Genomic DNA, 15036 nt, shown 5'->3' on the forward strand with positions numbered 1-15036 from the left:
TGAGGAGACTGTAAGGACAGTTTTTTCAAATTGACGGGTAAATACCCATGGAAATCCATGACTCGGTAAAAGACTTTGTTTTCCCGTGCATAAATAGACCTGTAGGTAAGGACTCACTGAGTCCCTACAATTTATCTTTAGTAGAGGATGGGAGTATTCACTGGGTGCCTTCAAAGCAAAAACATATTGCTGACCTTAACCCGGAACAGAATATCGTTGTTCATAACGTACTATTGCGATGGATGGTTCCCAGTGGTTTCAAAGTCACAAAGATTCATAGAGCCCTCCAATTTGATCAAAAAACCTTAAAGGAAAACATTTATTGACACCTTTGTCAGTAAACTTTCGCAAGCACAAACGAAGGTTGAAAAAGAAATCTATAAACTCATTTTGAACTCAGCCTTCGGTAAAATGCTGCGAAAGTGTACGAACAGAAGTCGGTGTGACATTGTAACCAATCCCAAATATTGTGCTCGAATCATCGCTGACCCGAACTTTAAGTCTTTCACAATCATAAACTCTAATATGGTGCTCCTACATCGCAAGAAAAGGAAGATTATTTTAAATAAAATATTGCAGGCGGGAGTGCAATAACGAAAATATCAGAAAACTCATGCTGTCATTTATTACAAAGTATGCAAGGTACAATGGCCGATTGAGGGACAAGTTCAAGTTTATTATGGAGACACTGATTCACTCCTGTTAAAAATTAAAACTGAAATTTGTTGAGTGATTTGGAAAATGGAGAGCACATTAGCTCTCGGATGGACTGCACCAACAGGAATGAATCCCTTTATCCAGAGCTAGTAAAACGCCAGGCTCCAAATCAATTGTAAATTTTAAAATCTGAAACGGGAAGCGATATGATATCCAGTGGTGTGTTTCCTGGGCCGAAGGTATACTGTGTGGAAACGCACAACAAAGAAATCAGACAAGTTTGCAAGGGGGTGCCTACACACTTTGTAAAAAATTATTTCAATATGAATGTTTATAGAAACTGTGTGTGACGTAGTTTATCCCCAAGAGCGAAAGTCAGGGCACTTCGCTGTTTACAATTTAAAAACTACATAGTTAGAGTTGAGAAAATCACCATGTCGGCCATATCAGACAAAGTTTATGTACTTGAGGATGGTGTGAAGGTGCTTCCACACGGACACTACATGATTTCAGATCGAGTTGAATGTATAGAGTATAAAAAAACTCGGTCTAAATAAATTAACTTAAATTCATTCATAGTACATGGTGGGTGGTGGGTGGAAGGTTTTGTGACTTTTTTTATCAAAATTTATAAATTTTCAATGTGCTTATGCAAGGTAGAGTTATTTCTTCATAATTTAATATTCCCGATCCGGCCCCCGCCCTGCCACAACGGGCCCCCCGTGATTTCCGGTTCGGACAGCACGAGCGGCCACCCACGGGGGGGGGGTGGGGGGGGACTCCATTTCAAATTAAAAGTGATGTTTATTAAATGTGTTGTATTTATTTGTAAATAAAAAAAAATGTGATATTATTTTAAGTGTATTATTGTTTAATAAAAAATGTGTTTTTTCCTAGTGCCTATTTCAAATCAATGCTTTTTTTATTGTTATAAATAAATAAAAAGTGTGATATTATTTTAAGTGTATTTATTGTTTAATAAAAAAGTGTGCTTTTTTACTAATTGCATTATTATTATTTGTAAAGTGCTTTTATGTTAAAAATTAAAGAAAATATGATTATTTATTGGTTTTGTTCTTCTTCTTATTATTCTTGAACGGAGTAGTAATTTAGTCATTGGTTCAATTTAGTCATTGTAATTAGTCATATGTAATTTAGTCATTAGTAGTAATTTAGTTATTTATTTAGTCATTAGACATATATAGTTTACAGTTAGTTGTAGGTGAGCTGTTGAAGCAAACAGCAATATGTATCAGTTTAAAACACCATTCAGATCGTTTCTGTGTGGCCCATCAATGTCAGGCAAAACGATACTCTTAACTGAAATAATTAAAAATTGTGATAAAATGTTTATGGAAAAGCCGAGAAAAATCTACTATTGCTACAGTGTTTGGCGGGAGCCATACGATAAAATAAAAGCTATTGCTACTTCAGGGGTGGTACAGATACAATTCATACAGGGACTTGATGTTTTCGACATTATTGAATCAAAATCTTGGGTGATTATTGATGATTTAGCTGAATCCATTGAACAACAGTCCCAGGAAATGCTGCAATTATTTACTATTCGCTCACATCATGAACAGATTTCCGTTACTCTAGTTCTAAACAGTATCTTTCATCAGAGCAAATGTATGAAAACACTTGCTCTGAACTGTACCTACTATATAATCTACAGAGGTATTCGTGGTTCTATCTCGCTAATAGCTCTCGATAAACAAATATGTTCGGGTACTAAAAAGTTCTATTTTCAGCTTACAATTAGGTAATTAATAAACCCTACGGCTATATTCTATTGGATCCTAATCAAAATAAACCCAAGGATTTACCCACAGTCACAGATTTTTTTGACAATGAAATTATAGTATATATCATCCAGTGAGCAGTAAAAAAGCCTATTAGTTGCCATCATGACACTGATGAAACTATATGAAAATAAACATTTATTTTCCGTTCTAAGCACTTCAAAAGCCCCACTTAGGAAAGCCATATTCAAACATGGTATTGACAACTATTTAATTAATCTAATATCTGAACTTTGTTAAATGTAACCGAGGGCAATGTTCAACTGCCAGAAGTAGTTAAGCAACAGGCAAAGCAACATCGTTCCATTGTACGTGCATTGGCTTGTAAAAAGAAAGGAGAAAATTTTAAAAGGAAACGTCGTCTTCAGGCGGGTGGTAGCTTTTTTACACTTTTACTGCCAATAATTGCGGGAGTTGTAAACAGTTCTCTCTAGATGGCTAAACCCTATAAATTGACTCCAATAGAACTCGCTCTTTCACCAGTGGAACACTTTAAGGGCAATCTGAGTAAATTCATTAACAATGAGAATATTGGCGATGATAAAAACTACTTTTACTTCAAGATGCACTTGGCCGAGTGGACAAACATAAGCCCTATCGTGCGAGACCAGTCAGTGTGAGTGTCACTGATCACAAAAAAGAACCATCTCATCAAGATTCTTCTGCTGCTGCTGCTGCTGTTGTAACACAATTAAAAAAGAAGAAATTGGATTCAATAGTGTTTAGCGTTGGAAATCTAATGCCACGCTCATATCGTGAGCAAAGTAAACGACTCAAAACATATCTTATGGAAAGTGGTCAAGATCATATTCAAGTTGATAGCAATAGGAAAGGAATTATAATTCAAGGGAAGAGATATAATCTACTTGATTTAATCTATGATATGGTTACAAATCGTAAAGGACTTTTAACATTTGACAGTCATCTATACAACTTTCTAAATACATTAAACTTCCCCAAAAGCCTTATTAGCAATAGGCAGATTCTGAAAAAATTAAATGAACATAGTCCATCGTCATCAACATTAAAACAATAAGATGAAGAAGAAGAAGAAGAAGAAGACAGGCGAAGATTTTAAATCAATCTTGAAAAATATTAGCACACCTAGTGGAAACATTGATTTGACGAGGACGAGACCGCTGATAGCTAGACAAAAGCGAAGACGTATTGATATCAACTCAACGTCATCATCATCACCCACTAGTATAAAAAAGGGTAGTGGATCTTAAACTACATGTTTATGTTCAAAATGGTTGAAGTTTTGAAACGTGATTATGAAAATAATGGCTAAGTGGAAAATTTAAGCTCCCCCGCCACTCTTTCAAAAGTCACCGGTGCTGACAATAAAGTGTACAAGACTATCTACATTATGAATCAAGTTACGCACTACATCAAAATCATAGGCTTCGTGCAAATCATTATCGAAAAACTAAAGCCTTTTTCCCACTGCACATAATTCTAGCTGATCTCTTAACTCTAGATGAGATTCAAAGGCGTCAAAATACACCATTCAAGTACATTCTACTTGCAATCAGTTTTTTTAGTCACTATGCGTATGACATTCCATTGCAAACAAAGAGAGGTGTTGAAGTTGCTCAGGCTATAGAAAGTATTCTTGAACAAGATTCATATAAAAAAATTCAAACAAATCGGGGTAGTGAATTTGTTAATCCACATGTCGAAAAATTACTAAGGAAATATCATAAAATGCTCTATCATAGTCACCGTCCTATAAAGGCTGCATTGGCCGAACGATTGATAAGAACTATTCGACTTTTAATTTCAGGGTATTGTACATTAAAAAATACGGCTGCTTTTATTAATGATTTAGATAAAATTATGTTGATTTATAATCAACGACCCCATCGATCATTATCAAACTCAACCCCAACGGAAGTTCATCATTCTGATCATAATACATTTGATACTTTACTTAAACAATTTTCCAATGAAATGATTGTTAAGAAAAAATTCAATGTTGGTGATACTGTTCAAATTAATAGAACAACTAATGTTTTTGAAAAGGGCAATTACTTGTGGTCCACTGAACTTTTTAAAGTGGCAAAAATCCTAGACACCAAACCCATAACTTATCTTCTACGAGTCACCAAAGATTAAGAGATTCTTGGCGGCTTTTATGACTATGAATTACAAAAAGCTAAAACTAATAGTGAAATCTATCAAATTGAAAAAATATTAAAGAGCCGTACTCACAGGGGCAAGAAACAGTTGCTTGTTCGGTGGCTAGGGTAAAACTCTGATTTTGATTCTTTGATCGCCGTGGAAGACATTAACAATGCCCAATGATTTTTATGTAACATTTATGTCCAGCGTCTTTGACCCTCTCTACAATGATTTGAATAAAACAAGTGATTTTTGGACAAAACTCTCCCCACCATCAAATTCGATGATGGAAGGTGTAAAGTTGCTCTCGTCTATTGTATTCTCAAAAATATATATGATATCATGAGAAAGGATCGTGTGTACGAGATAAAAGTTATACCATTCGATTGGTCACTCTTTGTCCAGTATGAATGGGTTGAAGCATTTAAATCTAGTGAATATCCCCACGTCACACTGAAATACAAAGAATATGGTAGTATGACTGATTTGTGTCGTAGAATCAATAGAAAAATTTCATCTCGCACGAAAGGTTCATTCAAACTTAATTATTCAACGAAACACGAAAGGATTTATATTAGCTCACCTATTGACAGTGAAATGATTTATTTCAATGGTAATCTGAGAGATGTTCTTGGCTTTAAACAGAATATGATCAGTGGTAAAAACGCTGGAACTGGTAGCGGGATGACTCAGGTTATTTTTGCAGATTATCCACCTGGTTTCGCCTCGGACTCTTGTATATTTCTTTATGCGTCCTCTGTGGAAACATCGAGAGTTGGTAATTCAAATATTCCTCTCTTGAGTATTCTTGAACGAGAAACAACCCATGAATATGTTCATCACTATAATATAAAGCATCTTCAGTATGTTCCTGTAAACACTTCATATTTGGAACTCTGTGAGTTAACACTGAGAAGTGAATTGGATGATCCTCTAGCAATAACAAAAGATTTAGCTGTGATTACATGTCATTTTCGACCCATCGTCGTTGCCTAAGATGAGCAATAGAAGAATTCCAGTTGTCTGTCCTGATATTGACTGTTATGTTGGTGCTCTGAGTCCTCGTCAAATAGGTTATAAATTGGACTATTACAAGGGGCGTTCTACAATGTCTGGCTACGGTCTTGGTAGTTGGTTTGTTAGGCTATTTTGTTCTGCACCACCCCTTACCAGAAAATATCTTGTACCTGTTGCATCAATTTTTTCTGCCTCAACACTACAAGACTGGGGAGCGGGTAAAAACTTCAACGATAGTGTTAAAGAAAATATTAGATCTTCAGCAAGATCCGTATGGCGAGCAATTAAAATCTCAGCAAAATGGGAAGGGATTTAAAAGGGTGCGTAGTCATCATTCACTCATCAGTCTCTACCCAAGTGGGAAGTGAAGGACATCAACAACGACTTTGAGGAATAAAAGGAACAAGACCAATAAGATGAAGAAAAAAAAGATTGTTAGGTCAAAGAATGCTTTCTTCTCTTAAGATGACCTATCTCCCCTACAAAGAATCGCATCCACCAATTAGCTCCTCATTGAATTTATTAAATTCTGAAAATGTTGCTGTCAGTGTCAAGTATGGGTACCAAGAACAATTTCATCCTCAACAACCCCTCTCGGAAAATATACTCTTTCAGATATTTTCCAATGAAGATTATTTCATTGATTTATCATCAACATTTATTGATTTAAATGTTGAGGTGAAGAAGAAGTCAGACAATACAACTCCCAGTGCTGGCGATGGCCTGTCCTATGAAAACTGCATCCTACACAACTTGTTCAAATAAATTAATGTATTAATTAATGGAACATTGGTGAGCACTAGCAATAATTTATCCAACTATGCAAGCTACATACAATTTATGATGATGACTCCAGAGGTATATAAGGAGTTGAGAGGACAGGCACTGGGCTATGAATATATATCTGACGGTGTTGATACTGACGGTGAGTTAACTGCTGCAGTGACACAGGAGTATCATCTAGTTGGAAAATTAAATTATGACATATTTAATATGTCCCAATAGTTGCCTCCCAATGTAAAGATTGACATAAAGTGACAACTAGCTCCATCGAATTTCATTTTGAGAAAAACACTTGCAGCAGCACCTGAAGCAAATGTCATTATCACTTCAGCAATTCTTCATATTCGAAAACAACAGGTTATGAGCTCTGTTGCATTGGCTGTGACAAACTGAGAGCCAATGGTAACAATATCGCACTTCTTGTCCCCCATACGATCACCAATCAACGTCACATTGCCACCGGCTTTCGCATTTATACCAATTCATCATTTATCAATGGAGAAATCCCACCAAAACTTGCTTTGGCCTTGGTAAAGAGTGCTAGTTCCGTTGGATCCTGGACTGCATCCCCTCACGATTTTAATTTTTTTTGGTCTATCTAGCCTTGCGTGTAAAGTGAATGGAATCCCTTGTAAACTTTATCATTTGATAAAAAATCCTACAGAACTCTGTATGAGTTGACCATGCAAACCCTAGATCATTACTCACAACTATTTGAAAATTGAATAACCGATTCAGTGTTTTCATAAAATCATGGTGTAATAGTTTTGGACTTGTCTAGCACTCAAGATATGAGCATAGTACGAACGGGGAATGTATGTTTAGAGAGCAAATTTGCCAATGCTTTGACTGAAAGTATCACCTTAACATCACTGAGTCAATTTGAAACCTATTCAGATATCACATCAAACGGCAGTGTTCTACTAGACCTTGCACCATGAACACAAACCAAATAATCAGCGTATTTATTATGGATTTATACATATCGCAATATAAGTCCTATTGTATACCATCGGACTTCATTGAAAAAAAAACAAGTGTTAACAATACCCTAATCATTGTTAATAGCAGTCTATCGAGTTTGAAGACAGCGCAGACAGTTTGAAGACTATGCATCTTTCAGACAGCGAAGAATATCGAATTTTTTGATCCTCTTGGGCTATCATATAAATTCTACACTCCACAAATCAACAACTTTATTGAGAGCAGTGGGATCACTATTATTCAAAATCAGAGGAGAGTATAGGATTTAACGACTAGGACATGTGGATTTCATGCACTACTCTTTTTCCTGTTCAGATGTCATGGCTATACCTACAAGCAGTTTCTCAGCATTTACGTTGACTTTACTCGTCTGAACGACTTCCTAGTGAAAAATATACTTTCAAACGTGTTTAATATTGATTTTAGTACCCTAAGAATAAAATGTTCTAAAAATGTATGTAAAATTGTTTATTAATAAAAATTAATGTATATTCATAATAAAAACGACTTTTCTACTCTTTAGATTTCTTCTTCTACTATGTATATTTATTTGTCGAGAACAAATAATGCGGGTAGAACATATGAATTCACTGAATACTGATCCTGATGTGCTGAAATGTCAAGGTCACATTTTCTAAAGTGTAATGTAACCTCACTCTTATCATGTCTCTTTGTATAGTCAATGATACTATTTTCATTCATATTGTAAAATTCGCGTGTTTCAATTTGCGTATTTGAATCAGTTTCACATACAGTGTCCTCAAGTGGTGAATCACATCCTGTAAAAACCAAATAAAAATCAGTGGGCTTATAATCATAGTAGCCATTGTTTTCACAACGATGAAGTAGGAACCAAATTTTTTTGTTATTTCAACATTTGAATCGTAGACCTGGCTCCTCCTCCCAGAACAATTTAAAGCCACGACGATACCAGTCTCTTAGTAATAAACTAAGATCACGTTTAGGATTCTTTCCAATCATACCAGGATATGTATTCTCCCACTGATTACATTTATCATAGTGACAAATAGAGCATAGATGTCCTCTAGGGTGAGTCACACATCTCTTCAAGACAGGAATTACAACCATTAATTTGTACGGCATATCCTCTATGCATTTTACACGGGTTCCATAATCTGCACTTTTCATCATACTCATCAATCATTGTACAATTCTCACATGATGACCAACTGCACAGTGTATACATGCATAGTGGACATGCATAGAAAATTTTTTCATGTGTTGACACTCTCACCGCCAAAATGAACCTGAGTTATGATAAAAAAATTGAGTTGGAGAGAGAGAGAGAGGAGTAAACCCTTTTTGAACAACATCTTTCTCGTAAAAAAATATAGTCTTGAATTTCTAAGGTAGTATGTTCAAAAGCCAATCCACAATATTATTTTGTCTTGTCGTAATTAATATGTCAATAAATTGTGTAAATGCCTTTGGACCCCGACGTAAAAGCTTCATACAATAGTATAATGACAGAGAATCAGTTTTTATTATGTCGACAAGCATTCCCTGAGAAAATATCTTCCTTTGAAAAGATCACTCCAGAAAATCATCATCTAGAACTAAACACGTTTCCATAAAGACAAGATTCCGTCTAATTTTCTGTTTCTCAAATATATCAATTTTTTAGAATCCTAGCACTCTCACGGCCCACTTCAGATTGGCTAGGATTCTTTTTCTACTTTAAGAATATACGCTAACCTACTATAAAAATATCTTTGATTTAGAAAACATTTTTTAAATATAATTACAACAATAATCATAAACACTGACACAACTTATACAGTTCATTAGTGTATCTAAAGCAGCTTGAAGTCTATTTACATGCACTATATTTAGTTTCGCTGCAAAACATAATTGCTCCTCCAATTTAAATTTGCTCAATGATAGCACATATCTTGCATACATATCGTGCCATTCAAGGCTTAGTCGACATCCTCGTGTAATTTCCACTGCTACGTTTGGTACTCTCGTATTTGTATCATTGCTGCTACCTGCTCCACCATCAAGCTCCAATAGTGTAAACATAGCACTCATTTTCTATGCTAATATCTCGTCAAATCATAGAATATAAAAAAAATTAAACTGTTCTCTCTCTTAATTCAATTCTCTTACTAATATGAATTACAAAGAAAATCACTCCTTATATTGGGTCTGCTTGCTATAGATTGGCTGCTATAGCATCATAGCTATGATAATCGAGTTATCATATATGGTGTACTCTCTGTAATCATTGTCTCTGATAGGTCCAGAATATGGGTGTTGACTCAAAAACCTGTTTGACAGGTCTTGTACAGTTGATAGTGTACACATATTCTTGTCTAGTTCCCTGTATAGTTCGCGTCAATAGATGCTATACTACTAGTGCCCTTTTTAATAGATGAAAGTGATTGGAGGGTAACTATTCCCCCTACCCCGCCCACCCCCCCCATTGCCCATTATGTTTAAAAATTAAATGTTACCTTAAGATTAAATCAAAATAAACTGTGTTAATGCTAATTCCCAATAAGACATCTCAGCACTATCCCAAGAACGAGTGAGGGTATTATGTTCAAACTTTCGGGGATACTTCTAAAATTTAACCAAATCAATATAGCATAAGTGATTCAAAGCTATCAAAGAAAGTAAACAGATTTTTTTTTGAATGGTATCAAGTTTTCTATTTCAGGTCAACTAGAGGAGGTATGAAACTAAATTAGACACTACTATTTGTGTCCAGATTTTTAAAAGGGTGTATGGTATTAAAAATTGCTGAAAATTTTTTTCCAGCATACAAATATCGGGCCAAACTATAAACTATATTTTTTTTGGCGAATGGTATCAAGTTTTCTATTTCAGGTCAACTAGAGGAGGTATAAAACTAAATTAAACACTACTATTTGTGTCTAAATTTTAAAAAGAGTGTAAGAGTGAAAATTGTTGAAAAATTACTTCCAGCATACATATAGCAGGCCAAACTAGGCTATAAAGTCTTAAAAAAACGAAAAGATTTAAACTATTATTTTATTTTCCCTGAAAAGACTATTTCAATGTAAAACGAACAGAACTTAGTCTAAAAGAAATTTTTCCACAAAATACGTTTTTTCAAAGATAAGTAAAGAACTCCATTAAACCAAAAATGAGGAAAAATAAAGTCAAATAATCTACCAAGCGCGAAACTACCGCAAATCAGCATCGATAAATAAATGAAACCCAAAATGAACAGAAATTACAATAAATACCCGAGTCAAACTCAAAACGAGCAGAAATTAACATGAGTAGGGCTCAAAACCCCTATGCCTTCCCAAGGTCAGAACATAATTTGCACTTTACTGAAAAAAATACAAATGATGTGCATTGTCAGTTTAATGTGCATATACTGACCCCCCCCCCCCCCGGAAGATGAATGTTTGTATATTTCCCAATAACGAATGCTATACGTAAACAATGGGCAAATTTGATAACTTATAGCCCTTTCCACAGGGGCAGTGGGGGTCATGCTAACTCCAAAGGCATAGTTATTAGACCTTTCAAACATGCTGAAGAAATTGGCTATTTCTAAATTTTGATTGGACGACTTTGAGGACAAAGGGACGTGGGAGGGGGGCTAGTTGTCTTTTCATCTTCTTGGTAACTTAAAAAGAGCACTATAACTTTTAATTTCCGTTCGAATGAGACCTTTCGCGATAGTCTAGAACCATTGTTTCGATACGATCACCCCTGCGCGATTTTCTTCTGGCAAAAAATACAGAATTCTACATTGTAGAATGGAGCTTAGAATACTTACAGTAGAGTTCTCTGATACGCTGAATCTGATGGCGTAATTTTCATTAAGATTCTTTGACCTTTTGGGGGTATCCTCTCCTTTTTTTTCGAAAATCACAAAAATTTTCTCAGGCTCCATAAAGGCTTTTTTGAAGCGATCTTCTCGTAAATCTTTTTAGTGTGAAATCAATGCGCCATCTAAAACAAATTAGCTGTTTGAGTTGGGCAACGTATTTTCTTCGCAAATATCTACACAAGAAATCAGAAAACCCGTTACTAGTCAAGTAGTTTGATCCCGTTCCCATTGACAATATAATATTTCCATTCATGAAACATGCAATTTAGTCTTAGATTCCTTAAAGCGCTTCGATCAAACTTCGGAGTGTAGTAACATAAGATCTTTGGAATTAACGTGCTGTTTTGTCTTGAAATTAATTAAAATATCTTATTCCACAAAATAAGTTTTCAAAGAAAAGTAAAGAATTCCATTAAACCAAAAATGAGCAAAAATAAAATCAAATAATTGACCAAGCGTGAAACTACCACAAATCAGCATCGATAAATAAATGAAACCCAAAACAAACAGAAATTACAATAAATAACCGAGTAAAACTCAAAACGAACAGAAATTAACATAAGTAGGGCTCAAAATCCCTATGCTTTCCCAAGGCTAGAATATAATTTGCACTTTACTGAAAAAATATAAATGTTTTTACTTTTATAACTTTAATAAATCAAATAATATTAACATTTTGACTACTAAACATCAGTATATGTGTATTAAACTGAAAATGCACAATCATTTGGAATTTTTTCATTAAAGTGCAAATTATGTTCTGGCCTTGGGAAGGCATAGGGGTTTTGAGCCCTACTCATGTTAATTTCTGCTCGTTTTAAGTTTGACTCGGTTATTTTTGTAGTTTATGTTCGTTTTGGGTTTCATTTATTTATCGATGCTGATTTGTGGTAGTTTCACGCTTGGTAGATTATTTGATTATATTTTTGCTCATTTTTGGTTCAATGGAGTTCTTTACTTATCTTTGAAAAACTTATTTTATGGAAAGTTTTTTAATTAATTTCTGTTCGTTTTATATTGATATAGTCTTTTCAGGGAAAAAGAAAGTAATTCTTTAAATCTTTTCGTTTTTCTAAGACTAGTTGACCTGAAATAGAAAACTTGATACCATTCTAAAAAAAATATAGTTTGTAGTTTGGCCCGCTATTTGTATGCTGGATAAAAATTTTCAGCAATTTTTAACAGCATACACCATTTTAAAAATCTAGACACATATAGTAGTGTTTAATTTAGTTTCATACCTCCTCTAGTTGACCTGAAATAGAAAACTTGATACCATTCGCAAAAAAATCTGTTTACTTTCTTTGATAGCTTGGATATACTTACTCTATTTTGAGTTGGTTAAGTTTTAAGAGCAGAAGTATCCCCGAAAGTTTGAACATAATACCCTCAGTCGTTTTTGGGATACTGCTGAGATCCCTTATTGAGAATTAGCATCAACACAGTGCATTTTGATTTAATCTTAAGGCAACATTTAGTTTTTAAAAATAATGGGCAAATGGGAGGGGGGGCGGGGTAGGGGGACTAGTTGCCCTCCAATCACTTTCGAATATTAAACAGGGAATAAGCCCTTTCTATTTTCAATCGAATGAGCCTTTTCCGAAGCTCCTAAGACAACTCCTTCGAAACGAAGTGCCCTGTTCTGAACAAAAAAAAAAAAAAAAAAAAATAAGAAAAACACATTGTACTCACATCGACCTTTACTATAAAAATGTCAAGACTTGCATTCACTTTCGACTATTAAAAGGGGTACCATCCCTTTCAATTTCCAATCCATTGAGCACTTTTTGAGTTTCTGCGAAAACGCTTTCTATAAACACCTTATATACCCCCAGGGCATAAATCACAACCCCTGCCCTGAGGGCTGTGAGGGGATTGTCTACATCAAAGACCTAATTTCCAGAACTTTCAGCTACGTTAAACAAAATGGAAATGTCAAAATTTTGATTGGATGTGTTTGGGGAAATGGTGGGCGTGAGAGGGGCATTAGTTGCTCTCGAATCAATTTCAACTATTAAAAAAGGCACTAGCCCTTTCAATTTCGAATCGAATAAACCCTTTTGACGTGTCTACGACAACACTTTCAATAAAAACCTTAAATACCCCAATGGCATAACTTACAACTCTTGCCCTGAGGTCTGGGGGGGGGGGTTGTCATCCTCATAGACCTAATTTCCAGAATTTTCAACTACGTTGAAGAAAATTGCTATCTCAAAATTTTGATTGAATGTGTTTGGGGAAATGGTGGACGTGAGAGGGGGGTTAACTGCCCTCCAATCCCATCCGACTATTAAAGAGGGCACTAGCTCTTTCAATTTCCAATCCAATGAGCGTTTTTCGACGTTTCTACGACAACGCTTTCTATAAAATCCGTATATGTCCCAGGGCATAACTTGCAACCCTTGACCAGAGGGCTGTGAGTGGGTTGTGATCCTCAAAGACATAATTTCCGGACCTTTCAACTACGTTGAACAAAATGGCTATCTCAAAATTTTGATTGGATGTATTTGGTGAAATGGTGGGCGTAAGAGGGGGTTTAGTTGCCCTCCAATCAATTTCGACTATTAAAAAGGGCACTAGCCGTTTCAATTTCCAATGGAATGAATCCTTTTTGAAGTTTCTACGACAAGGCTTTCTATAAAGGAAACCTCATATGCCCCCAGGGCATATCTTACAACCCTTGCCCTGAGGGCTGTGGGGGGAGTGTCATCCTCAAAAACATAATTTCCAGACTTTTTAACTACGTCGAACAAAATGGATATCTCCAAATTTTAATTGGATGTGTTTGGGGAAATAGTGGGTGTGAGAGGGGTGTTAGTTTTACTCCAATCTCTTTAGACTATTATTAAAAAGAGCACAAGCCCTTCTAATTTCCAATCGAATAAGCCCTTTTTGAAGTTTCTACAACATCACTATCTATAAAAACCTTTTATGCCCCCAGGGCATAACTTACAACCCTTGCCCCGAAGGCTCTGAGGGGGTTATCATCCCCGAAGACCTAATTTCTAAAACTTTTAACTACGCTGAATAAACTGGCTATCAAAAAATTTTGATTGGATGTGTTTGGGGAAAAGGTGGGCGTGAGAGGGGGTTGGTTTCCCTTAAATCACTTTTTATTATTAAAAAGGGCACTAGCCCTTTCAATTTCTAATCAAACGAGCCCTTTTTCAAGTGTCGACAACAAAGCTTTCAATAAAAACCTTATATTCCCCTAGGGACTAATTTATAACCCTTGTCCTGAGGGCTGTGGGGGGAGTGTCATCCTCTTACATATAATTTCCAAACCTTTCAACTTTTTTGAACAAAATGGCTATATCAAAACTTTGATTGGATGTGTTTGGATAAATGGTGGGCGTGGAAGGGGTGTTAGTTGCCTTCCAATCACTTTCGACTTTAAAAAGGGCACTAGAAATTTCAATTTCCAATCAAAAGAGCCCTTTTTGAAGTTTCTACGACAACACTTTCTATAAAAAACCTTATATGCCCCCAGGGCATAACTTACAACCCTTGCCCTGAGGGCTGTGGGGGGTTGTCATCCTCAAAGACCTAATTTCTAGAACTTTCAACTACGTTGAACACAATGGCTATCTCAAAACTTTGATTGGATGTGTTTGGGGAAAAGGTGGGCGTGAGAGGGGGGGTTAGTTGCTCTCTAATCACTTTCGACTATTAAAAAGGGGACTAGCCCTTTGAATTTTCAATCGAACGAGCATTTTTTGAAGTCTCTACAAGAACGTTTCTATAAAAACCTTATATGCCCCCAGGGCATAACTTACAACCCTTACCCTGATGGCTGTGGGGGAGTGTCTTCCTCAAACACATAATTTCTGC

This window comes from Artemia sp. Qi Xiang Cuo, chromosome 6 (genome assembly GCF_049724085.1).
Source record: "Artemia sp. Qi Xiang Cuo chromosome 6, ASM4972408v1, whole genome shotgun sequence".
Classification (NCBI taxonomy): Eukaryota; Metazoa; Arthropoda; class Branchiopoda; order Anostraca; family Artemiidae; genus Artemia; species Artemia sp. Qi Xiang Cuo.